Below are 12,126 nucleotides of genomic sequence, written 5' to 3'. Positions count from 1 at the left end.
ATCTATTGGGAGATAGAAGTATAGACTTTAATAGGTAAAAGAGACATTTTTAAAAAGATATTTACAGTCCCCTCCACAATTATTGGCACCCCTGTTTAATATGTGGTTGTGGACTTCTAAAAATTCTCCCTTTTTTAAAAACAACATAGAACCCAAATGCAAAAAAATAGAAAAATCCAACTTTTCATTTAAGCACATTACTTTGGTGGTAAAAAAAAATCACACATTTAGGAGAAAAAAAAAACTTGAAATCATGTGTCCCACAATTATTGGCCCCCCGAACAATTCCTCTGAAAAATTTAATTTATTTTTTTCTAAATATATTTTTCTGTAGTTGCTTAAGTTGGTTAGACTATCTAGGAAATTTTAATTAGTAATTCATGAGTTCCTGCTTCCCTGGGGTATAAATATGATGTGACACAGAGGCCTAATTCTCTTACCCATTTTTCAACATGGCAAAGACAAGAAAACAGGCAGATGTGTGTCAACCTTCATAAGTCAGGCAATGGCTACAAGAAAATAGCCACTCGCCTTAACTTCCCCGTATCTATAGTCAGAGGAATCATTAAGAAGTTTAAAACAACTAAACAGTGAAAAACAAGGCTGGAAGACGTCCCAAGTTTATCTTGCCACAACACATAGTGAGGAAGATGGTAAGAGAAGTAAAAAAATGTCCTAAGCTGACTGTCACAGAATTGCATCAAAGAGTGGAATCTTGGGGTCACAAAGTCTCCAAAACAACCATCAGATGCTCTCTACATGCCAACAAGCTGTTTGGGAGGGATTTAAGGAAAAAGCCTTTTCTCACTAACACTCACAAGCGTAAACGTCTGGAGTTTGCTAAGCGGTACTGGGACTTCAACTGGGATCGTGTGCTTTGTTCAGATGAGACTAAGATTGAGCTTTTTGGCAACAGACACTCTAAGTGGGTCTGGCGTAAAACAAAAGATTAGTGTGCCGAAAAGCACCTCATGCCCACCGTGAAGTATGGTGGAGGATCTGTGATGCTGTGGGCCTGTTTCGCTTCCAAAGGCCCTTGGAACCTTGTTAGGTTGCATGGCATTATGAATGCTTTGAACTACCAGGACATTTTAAATAAAAACCTGATGCCCTCTGCCAGAATGCTGAAGATGGGTCGTCATCACCAGGATAATGATCCAAAACATGTGGAAAAAATCTACACAAAAATGGTTCAGCAGTCACAAGCTCAAGGTCCTCCCATGGCCATCTCATTAACCAGACCTCAACCCAATCGAAAACCTGTGGGGCGAGCTAAAGACGAGAGTGCATAAGAGACGACCCAGGACACTATGATCTAGAAAGATTGTGCAACGAAGAATAGTCAAAGATCCCTCTCTCTGTGTTCTCCAATCTTGTGAAATGTTATAGGAGAAGATTAAGTGATCTCTTGTTGGCAAAAGGGGGTGGAACAAAGTATTAACATCAGGGGTTCCAGTAATTGTGGGACACATGATTTCAAGGGGGGGTTTTTTCTTTCCAAATCTGTGATTTTTTTTACCACCAAAGTAATGTAGCTACTTAAACAAAAGGTAGGATTTGTCTCTTTTTTTTTTGCATTTTGGTTCTTTGTTGTTTAAAAAAAAAAAGGAGAATTTTTAGAAGTCCATGACCACATCTTAAACAGGGGTGCATCTTAAAATTGTGGAGGGCACTATGTTTTTTGACCATAAAATTCCAGTGTTGTTATAGAACCCATTGAATTTCACTGAATGGACAAAAATAATCCAGAACACGTCCTGAAAAGTGCAGCCAAAACATTTTGATCACCCCCTGTCAGCTATAGGTCATAGACCCCGCCCTCTCCATGTACTCGGCCAAAGATCAATTACACTTCAAATAATTTTTGTCTAAAGACGGTTTCTGTCATTTTATGTATTTCTTATCATGCTGACATATGTTCAAGTGTTTGTTTTACCAATAAGTTTGGTTTTAGTTAGTTAAACGATAAATAAAGTGATCGGGCTGATGTGCGTGTTTATATGCCACAAGCTTCTAATCAGAATTTATTCTTTGACATGCGCACACAGCATGAATATACAGTTTCCCGCTGTTTGTGCAAACTATTCTCCTACATTGCTTCTTACATTACATTGCGTGTCATACATCATTATGCCATTTCTATGTCATTGCACGTGCACAGTCCTTTCCAGTTCCGTTGTTCAATCCAATCAAGTGTTTACATGTTCTCTCGATCGGATTAGAAAAGGAATAAACCATGCCTTTCAATCGGGTTGAAATTTAATTTGGATTGAGCTCATTTGGATCGATTAAGGTGTATATGAAGGCTTTTGAGTGTGATTGTGTCGTCACTCTGATTAATAATATATTATTTGATTGCATGTAAACTTTCCATATTTTTTTACAGTCTATGGTTGAAATATTCTTCAAAATATCTTTATTTACTCCCCCCGTAAAGTTCAAGTTCAATTTTATTTATATAGCACATTTCCCACAGCCCCCAGGCTGGCCAAAGTGCTTTACAGAAGGTCAAGAATAGCATACATACATAGAAATAAAACCAGAACAGAGTAAAAAAATTAAAAGCACAACTTTTAAAAGTTAAACACATCAGGGTAATCAGTACACTAAAGAAAATAGAAAAGTTTTTAACAGTGACTTAAAAATAGACAGGGTAGGGGCCAGCCTGATCTCTAAAGGCAGGGTACTCCAGAGTCGTGGCCCTGCTACCGCAAATGCACGCTCACCTCTACGCTTCAGTCTAGCGCGTGGAACGACCAGCAAAGCATGATCACAAGAACGGAGTCTTCTGGAAGGAGTATAGGAGTGAAGGAGTTCTGATAGATAGACAGGCGCTTTGTTATGAAGTGATTTATAGACGAAGAGGAGAATTTTAAAATCTATTCTCTGACAAGAATGTAAATGTCGCATTGACCCGATATCCTTATTAAACCCGTCTCCAGCGTAACGACTCCAATCTTTCAAATAATCTTACAAATATCTGTAGATCTAATATGACTTCTGACCTGTAATGTTGCCAGAATTATAAGCATACACTTTTTGTTCTTCGGCCAGAGAAGAACTGGCACCCCAACTGAGCCTGGTTTCTCAAGGTTTTTTTTTCCTCCATTCTGGCCCTGAAGGAGTTTTGGTTCCTTGCCAGTGTTTTCAGATTTTAACTATAGTACTGATCTGCCTGCATGATAATTGAAATGAGCTGATAACATCATCATTTTCTCCAGAGCGGCTGTACAGCCAAATCAAATTCTATTGCATTATTTTCCTGTTAACACTGAAGCTGCTTTAAAGCAATTAGCATTGTAAAAATGCTATATACAGTCTTGTTCAAAATAATAGCAGTACAATGTGACTAACCAGAATAATCAAGGTTTTTAGTATATTTTTTATTGCTACGTGGCAAACAAGTTACCAGTAGGTTCAGTAGATTGTCAGAAAACAAATGAGACCCAGCATTCATGATATGCACGCTCTTAAGGCTGTGCAATTGGGCAATTAGTTGAATTAGTTGAAAGGGGTGTGTTCAAAAAAATAGCAGTGTGGCATTCAATCACTGAGGTCATCAATTTTGTGAAGAAACAGGTGTGAATCAGGTGGCCCCTATTTAAGGATGAAGCCAACACTTGTTGAACATGCATTTGAAAGCTGAGGAAAATGGGTCGTTCAAGACATTTTTCAGAAGAACAGCGTACTTTGATTAAAAAGTTGATTAGAGAGGGGAAAACCTATAAAGAGGTGCAAAAAATGATAGGCTGTTCAGCTAAAATGATCTCCAATGCCTTAAAATGGAGAGCAAAACCAGAGAGACGTGGAAGAAAACGGAAGACAACCATCAAAATGGATAGAAGAATAACCAGAATGGCAAAGGCTCAGCCAATGATCACCTCCAGGATGATCAAAGACAGTCTGGAGTTACCTGTAAGTACTGTGACAGTTAGAAGACGTCTGTGTGAAGCTAATCTATTTTCAAGAATCCCCCGCAAAGTCCCTCTGTTAAAAAAAAGGCATGTGCAGAAGAGGTTACAATTTGCCAAAGAACACATCAACTGGCCTAAAGAGAAATAGAGGAACATTTTGTGGACTGATGAGAGTAAAATTGTTCTTTTTGGGTCCAAGGGCCACAGGCAGTTTGTGAGACGACCCCCAAACTCTGAATTCAAGCCACAGTACACAGTGAAGACAGTGAAGCATGGAGGTGCAAGCATCATGATATGGGCATGTTTCTCCTACTATGGTGTTGGGCCTATTTATCGCATACCAGGGATCATGGATCAGTTTGCATATGTTAAAATACTTGAAGAGGTCATGTTGCCCTATGCTGAAGAGGACATGCCCTTGAAACGGTTGTTTCAACAAGACAATGACCCAAAACACACTAGTAAACGGGCAAAGTCTTGGTTCCAAACCAACAAAATTAATGTTATGGAGTGGCCAGCCCAAACTCCAGACCTTAATCCAATTGAGAACTTGTGGGGTGATATCAAAAATGCTGTTTCTGAAGCAAAACCAAGAAATGTGAATGAATTGTGGAATGTTGGTAAAGAATCATGGAGTGGAATAACAGCTGCGAGGTGCCACAAGTTGGTTGACTCCATGCCACACAGATGTCAAGCAGTTTTAAAAAACTGTGGTCATACAACTAAATATTAGTTTAGTGATTCACAGGATTGCTAAATCCCAGAAAAAAAAAATGTTTGTACAAAATAGTTTTGAGTTTGTACAGTCAAAGGTAGACACTGCTATTTTTTTGAACACACCCCTTTCAACTAATTGCCCAATTGCACAGCCTTAAGAGCGTGCATATCATGAATGCTGGGTCTTGTTTGTTTTCTGACAATCTACTGAACCTACTGGTAACTTGTTTGCCACGTAGCAATAAAAAATATACTAAAAACCTTGATTATTCTGGTTAGTCACATTGTACTGCTATTATTTTGAACAAGACTGTAAATAAAGGTGACTTGACTTTTGTAAATTTCACAGAAGAACTAATACAGATTTGGAACAGCATGATGGTAAATCAATTATGAAAGAATTTTTGGGTGAACTATCCCTTTAAGACAATGTCAAGTCACCTTTATTTATACAGCGCTTTATACACTGATCAGGCATAATATTATGAATTGAATAGATGCGGTGAATAAAACTGATTATCTCTTCATTACAGCACCTGTTAGTGGGTGGGATATACTAGGCAGCAAGTGAACATTTTGTCCTCAATGTTGATGTGTTAGAAGCAGGAAAAATGGGCAAGCGTAAGGATTTGTGCGAGTTTGACCAGGGCCAAATTGTGATGGCTAGACGACTGGGTCAGAGCATCGCCAAAATTGCAGCTCTTGAGGGATGTTCCTGCCCGGTCTGCAGTGGTCAGTATCTATCAAAAGCGGTCCAAGGAAGGAACAGTGGTGAACTGGCAACGGGGTCATGGGCAGGTGGCCAAGGCACGTGTGGTCCGATCAAATAGATGGGCTACTGTAGCTCAAATTGCTCAAGAAGTTAATGCTGGTTCTGATAGAAAGGTTTCAGAATAAATAGTGCTTCGCAGCTTGTTGCATATGGAGCTGCATAGCCGCAGACCTGTAAGGGTGCCCATGCTGACCCCGTCCACTGCTGAAAGCTCCAACAGTGGGTGGGCATGTGAACATCAGAACTGGACCATGAGGCAATGGAAGAAGGTTACCTGGTCTGATGAATTATGTTATGTACCCTGCCTTATGCGGCATGTACGTAATGTGCCCTGCAACAAAGCAAAAAATGGTTCAGGTATAGTTTAAAGGTGACCTAGAATGAGTTGAAACAATATGTTAAATTGTTCTCTGATATCTACATAGAGGGTATGTGGCTTATTTAAGGGCAAAAATTGTCCAGATACAGTTTTACAGGTCCATTTACAACCCTATAAATTGTCCCTAGGATGTAATGCTCTGTTTTTGCCTTATTTGGAAGAGTCATGAATATTAATGTTGAGCTCTGCTCGGATTGGATTATTTCAGCAGCTCACAGCTCAAGCAGTTCAGCTGTTCAGCTTGTGAGTCCTGACCATCCTGACAGAACACAGACCGACTAAATGACACTTTAAGCAAAAACATCTCAAATGGAGATTGATAAAAATGTAGCTTACTTGTTTATTGGTGTTTTCAGATCATCCGCACGCGAGAAAGAGCTCGTGTTCGTGCGGTTGTCAGATTTCAGTCATTAAAACCCCCAAACAGAGCTTTTCAGTGAAAAAAACCCTGTATGCTCGTATAGCGATCTTTAAGCAAAGTGTCTACGGTTGTATTTTGTAATACAAAATAATATTAACCTGTCATTAGACAAACTATTTAGTTTTGTATGGTACTTGGAGTTTGCTATTGTAACTGTACTAGCATCTTGCGTCATCTAGAGAATGCGGTCTCTCTAAGAAACTTTCAATTTAATCAGAAATTGTTTAAACAGCTAGTCAATAAGTGGATAAATCACTATATATAGTTGCCGCTTAAGACGCTGAGTGAAGTTTGCTTGAAATGAGCCGAACAAACAAATGATTTGTTGTGGTATCCGATTATAATAAACCTCAACCATGACTGTTGACATATGACAACAGTCCCCTGCTCAGCATAAACACGACGTGTGTCATGAGAGCCGTTTTTGCTATCCTCAAGTGACGCTTGATGAATTGCCATTTCCGCCTGACAATGAACAAGTTTGGACTGATGCAAATGTTTGGGGACGTGCATATAAATGATCTCAAACGCTTACGTCACGGTTGGGTTTATGTTGAGAAGCACTTTTTTTTCCGTGGAGTTTTTGATTTATGAGATTTACATAAGAGGTTAGGAGGCAATGATGTTTGAGACTCACAGTATGTGATGTCCATGTACTGAACTCTTATTATTTCACTATGACAATTCATTCTGGCAATTCATTCAATTCATTCAATTTGTCATTCTAGGACACCTTAAAGGAGCACAACGAGTTTGCTGTGTTGACTTGTCCTCCAAAATACCCAGATCTCAATCCAATCATGCATCAGTGGGATGTGCTGAACAAACAAATCCAATCCACGGAGCACCCACCTCGCAACTTACATGACTTAAATGATCTGCTGCAAACATCTTGGTGCAAGATACCACAGCATACCTTCAGGGGTCTAGTGGAGGTCATGCCTTGACGGGTCAGGGCTGTTTTGGCCGCAGAAGGGGGACCAACACAATATTACATGGTCATAATGTTATGCCTGATCCGTCCACAATACAGATTGTTTCAAAGCAGTTTTACATGGATAAACAGGAAAATACAATTGTCTCTGTCACAATCAGCTCAGTGTTGATTCAGTTCGGTTCAATAAAAGATCATTAATTATGGAAAGAGTTCCATTCGTCTGAAGAAAACAGTGATGTCATCATCCAGCTCAGTTTAGATCTCAGTCAATAGTGTCAGTGCAGGCAAATCAATAATATTGTTGAGTGTCTCCCAGTGTGTGCAATATGTATGAGTGCAATTTTTATTGGAAAAAAACACCATGGATGGTGCGCCTCTCCTGTTAATGTGTTAAAGGATTCTCATATTGTTCATACGCCAGACTGCGTGGTATTTACCCAAGGCGGTGAGTTATTTAGTTTACTTTTAAGAAACACCTGAGATGTGTCATACCGCTACAGACATCACAAATTGCTCAACCTTGCGAGTTCATTACAATCTCATCTCTGAGTCACACACAGATATGAGGTTAATCTGTGGGAGTGTGTTTTGCTGTCTTGAGGTACAGCACTTGAGCTATACGATAGCAACAGAGAGGGACGAGAAGCAGTGCTCTATGGGTTGTCTCAGCATACGGCCGGAGGAGGTCTTCACACAGCCCTCGGCAGACAGGGCTCTGGTGGGTTGCTAGGAGACCGGCCCGGCGCCTATATTAGATCTAATTTATTAAATTCCCCTTTCTCTCTCGGCAATCTCTCTCTCTCTCTCTCTCTCTCTCTCTCTCTCTCTCTCTCTCTCTCTCTCTCTCTCTCTCTCTCTCTCTCTCTCTCTCTCTCTCTCTCTCCATAGGCTGAGAAAAGAGAGCTATACAGCGTACTCACAGAACTGCAAGTGTTACAGCACCACGATGCACAAATTCACAAGATGACACTATTTCTTCTGGGTTTTAGAGTATGATTTATTGTAAGCTATGCATTTGTAGTAGTTAGATTGAGATCTAGACCGTGACATGGCCACTTCAGGACTGTTAACGGTGGTATAAAATGGATATTCATAAATGCATATTGTCGATCTTATTGTGAATGATTCATCCATATTTCTTTTATGTATTTATTTTTAAATACTGAAAATACTGTATTTTTAATCAGAATGTCTTGGCTCAAGGCCTGATGCGAATCGTTTTTGTCTGCTTAGACCCCGTCCATTTCTTACAGTCGATTTTGCATTCAGACCTGCCTTTGTCTGTCCCGTCATCATCAGCAAGAGACCGTAGAACTGTAGAAGTCCCCACATTTTTCAATAATGCGTTCACTCGTGTGTGCGTCACAAATACGGAAGAAAAGATCTGTAGCTACTTCTGTTAGCCTGACAAGCCAGACCCACATCTAGATGTCTGGTCTGGAAACTCATTGACAGGGCTCAATTCGAGAGGCGGGATAAACGGTTGTCTTTCAAACTCCCTCTGCATACAATTGGATAGCACTACAACAAACCAGAGCAACAAAGGTGAAGCGCTAGTTGACAGATTAAACTATCGGCGTATCCGGTCAAAGCTGATTCGAAGGACTGCCGTTCACCAGCTTCTGTTTACTAGGAGCACGCAAGCACAACTCGGCCGTCGTTATGTTAAAGGGTTACTTCAGTGATTAGCATATGGCTTTGTATCAGTAGAAACCCTGGAGTATATTCGAATGATTGTGCTTCATCTGAGGTGCCGATCATCTGCGTTTCTCCGCATTAACCCTGCCCACTTTAAATATGTGACCAATCATACTATAGTTATCGGACACCCTCAAGAAAAAGTTCTGCTCAGGCGATGTGTTGAGAACAAGCTGCGAGAACTCCCAAACCAGGGCTTTGAGAACAAAATGACGTAATTTTGTTCTCGCAGCCCTGGGAGCGAGAACTTTTTTCTCTGTTCTTGTGGAGTATGTTGTAGCCTTTATTAGGAATACTAAGATCAACTAAGATCAACAAAGGGTTCTAGGTAGGTGTGTTGAGGCAAATTGGAGCTAAACTCTGCAGGACAGTGACCCTCCAGGACCGAGTTTGGACACCCCTGGGTTAGAGGATAGAATAGGCAGTTTGTTCAGAATAAAAGTCATTATATCTATGGAATGCCCCCATAAAATATGAAGACCCTTAACATCCCAGTCTGAGTTAATGTGTATCTAACATTAATCGAGTATTTTTATTAAATAAGGCAGTGATCACACACCAGAGCAAACATGGTGCCCAGTGAGAAAGAAAAGATTAAAATGGCATACATTAGATCCTCTGCTCAAGACCCAGCAGTAAAACCTTTAAAAAGAGAGACCGGGAGAAGGATAAAATGTTTGTAAACCTCAGGAGGAATGAGATTGTATGTAAGAGTCTGTTTGCTCGGTGTTCATGTGTCTATTCATTTATTTAGACCCTCATTAGTTAATGCCTCAGTGATTGCTTCCTGTGGTCCACAAGGAGCCAATTATTAGGCATCACAGACAGGAAATGACAGAATGTGGAATCACTGGAGGGATTTTAAAAACCAAAAATGTATGGATGGCAACTATAATATTCTGCGAACATGAGTAGTCTCTTCGCCTCTCTGACTATGATGTGTCTCATGCAGCTGGGGATTTTTCATTCTGATTAATGAATTAACAAACACAAAGTAGGGTCTGTGTTCTCATTTCTGCCTGTCACCTCTCCACAGCTTGACTGAGGCAAATTACAGGCAATAAATACCGTAGTCTAATATTCTTCCTAAAAGTCTCTTCAAACGCAGCAGACGCGAGTAACATGGAAGGAGGCTCATCAAATCTGGTGGTCTTATCATCATTTAATGAGGTTATGGTGTTAAAAACATTTTGTGATTTTGAATCACAGCTGCATTTACATGTCAAAATATTATCACATTTACAAATTGCATATCCACAGAGCAATTTGTTCATCTTAATTTAATTTTCAAACCAAATAGCAACATGAAAAATGTTGATGACAGGTCATTACAATTACACAAAGCCATTTCAAATAAATAATTAGTCTTTCTGGCAGTTAAATGAGAACTAATTAAAGGAAATAAAACTGTAAGAGGCGTGGTCATATTTAAGCAAGACTCACAAAAGACTTTGAGCACATACACACTCTTTGCTCCACTCTCATCCATGTCTCAAACACACACACACACACACACACACACACACACACACACACACACACACACACACACACACACACACTCCCCTCCTTCTCTCCACACTTGGAGGCAGACATCTCCAAACTCATCCTTTTTCTATCATCCTTCTCCTGCTTGATCCTATCCCCACTCATCTCCTTCAAGCCATTTCTTCTTCAGTTGTACCTGCACTCACTCACATCATCAACACATCTCTTCACACTCCTTTTCCACAGCATTCAAGCAGGCTCGACAAAGGGAATCTCAGGAACCACACTTCAGTGGTTCAAGTCTTACCTCCTAGATATGTTCTTCAGGATGACATGGAGGGGTCAGGTGTCTAAGTTGCAATAACTAGCTACTTGGGTCCCTCAGGGCTCAGTGCTGGGACAATTTCTCTTCTCCATCTCTACCTCTCATTGTAGTCAGATGATCCAACTGTAGCTGCTCACATCTCAGCCTGCCTAACAGATATTTCTTGCAAAATGAAGGAACATCACCTTCAACTCAACTTTGCAAGACAGAACTTCTTGTGCTTTCGGCCAACCCAACACTTCATCACATCTTCTCATTCAGCTAGGCTCATCACCCATAACTCCTTCCAAGGACAGCTTGGAGTTGATTGATGATCAGTTAAACTTCAAAGACCACACTGCTAGAACTACCCAATCCTGCAGATGTACCTTTTCAACATTCGGAAGATCAGGCCTTTCCTGTATGCTACACAACTCTTTGTCCAAACTTTTTTGCTGGACTATTGTAATGCTCTCTTGGCAGGCCTACCAGAGCGTGCTGTTAAACCTCTGCAGCTGATCCAGAATGCGGCAGTGAGAGTGGTCTTTAACAAGCCAAATAGAGCTCACATCGCACCTATCTTCATCAATTTGCAATGGTTGCCAATAACTGCTCAGATCAAATTTAAGGCACTGATGTTTGCCTACAGAACAACCACTGGCACTGCACCCATATACTTGAACTCACTAGTACTTCAGACCTCAAGAAGCTTGCATTCTGCAAATAAATGGCGCCTTGTGATAATCACTTACACTGACCTGTTCCCTGCTAGAGGAATGCCCTAACTCAACCTGAGCAGCTTGGTCTTTAGCCATTTTCAAGGTATGGCTAAAGACGCATCTTTTTCATCAATACCTGAACCATTAATAACACTCTCTATTCTATTTATTTTTTCTATTTATCTATTCTATTTAAATTATGCTATGTCTACTGTACTAGAGGATCTAGGACTTGTCACAGTACTTACATATTGATGCCCTTTATTTGGATTAAATGTTTCAATTGTTCTCCTTCTATTTGTATGCGTATGAATTAAAAGTCAATGGAACAAAAAGTGTGGTGTGACCATCAGTGTTGTGCAAGTTACTTCCAAACTCTAATATATTATAGATTACTTATTACTGCTATTTAAAAGTAATTAATTACATTACAATGTTACTGTCTCAGAATTGTAATGCGTTACATTACTCCTGTATTACTTTTGAGTTACTTTCACCAAAATAACTTCAGAAGTAGCTCTTAACATTCTCAAATGTAGGCAGAGAGCATTTTATATCCAGTAGAAGGCGATATGATGAAGAATAATGACATGGGCAATCCAGGCTAACAGTAGAGAATTGGCAAAAAAAGTGAATGCTCAAGACAATGCAAGAAATCATGACGATCCAACTATGTTATAAGTATTATTTGAGAGGTAAAGTGATTATCTGGCAATATCTGGGAATAGCTTCTGTTCATAGACACAACAGAACTGTGTAAACTCTTATGACAATATG

The sequence above is a fragment of the Pseudorasbora parva genome, chromosome 7, assembly GCF_024679245.1.
Source record: "Pseudorasbora parva isolate DD20220531a chromosome 7, ASM2467924v1, whole genome shotgun sequence".
NCBI lineage: Eukaryota > Metazoa > Chordata > Actinopteri > Cypriniformes > Gobionidae > Pseudorasbora > Pseudorasbora parva.
The sequence above is the reverse complement of the archived record's forward strand: the minus strand, read 5'-3'. Positions refer to the sequence as shown.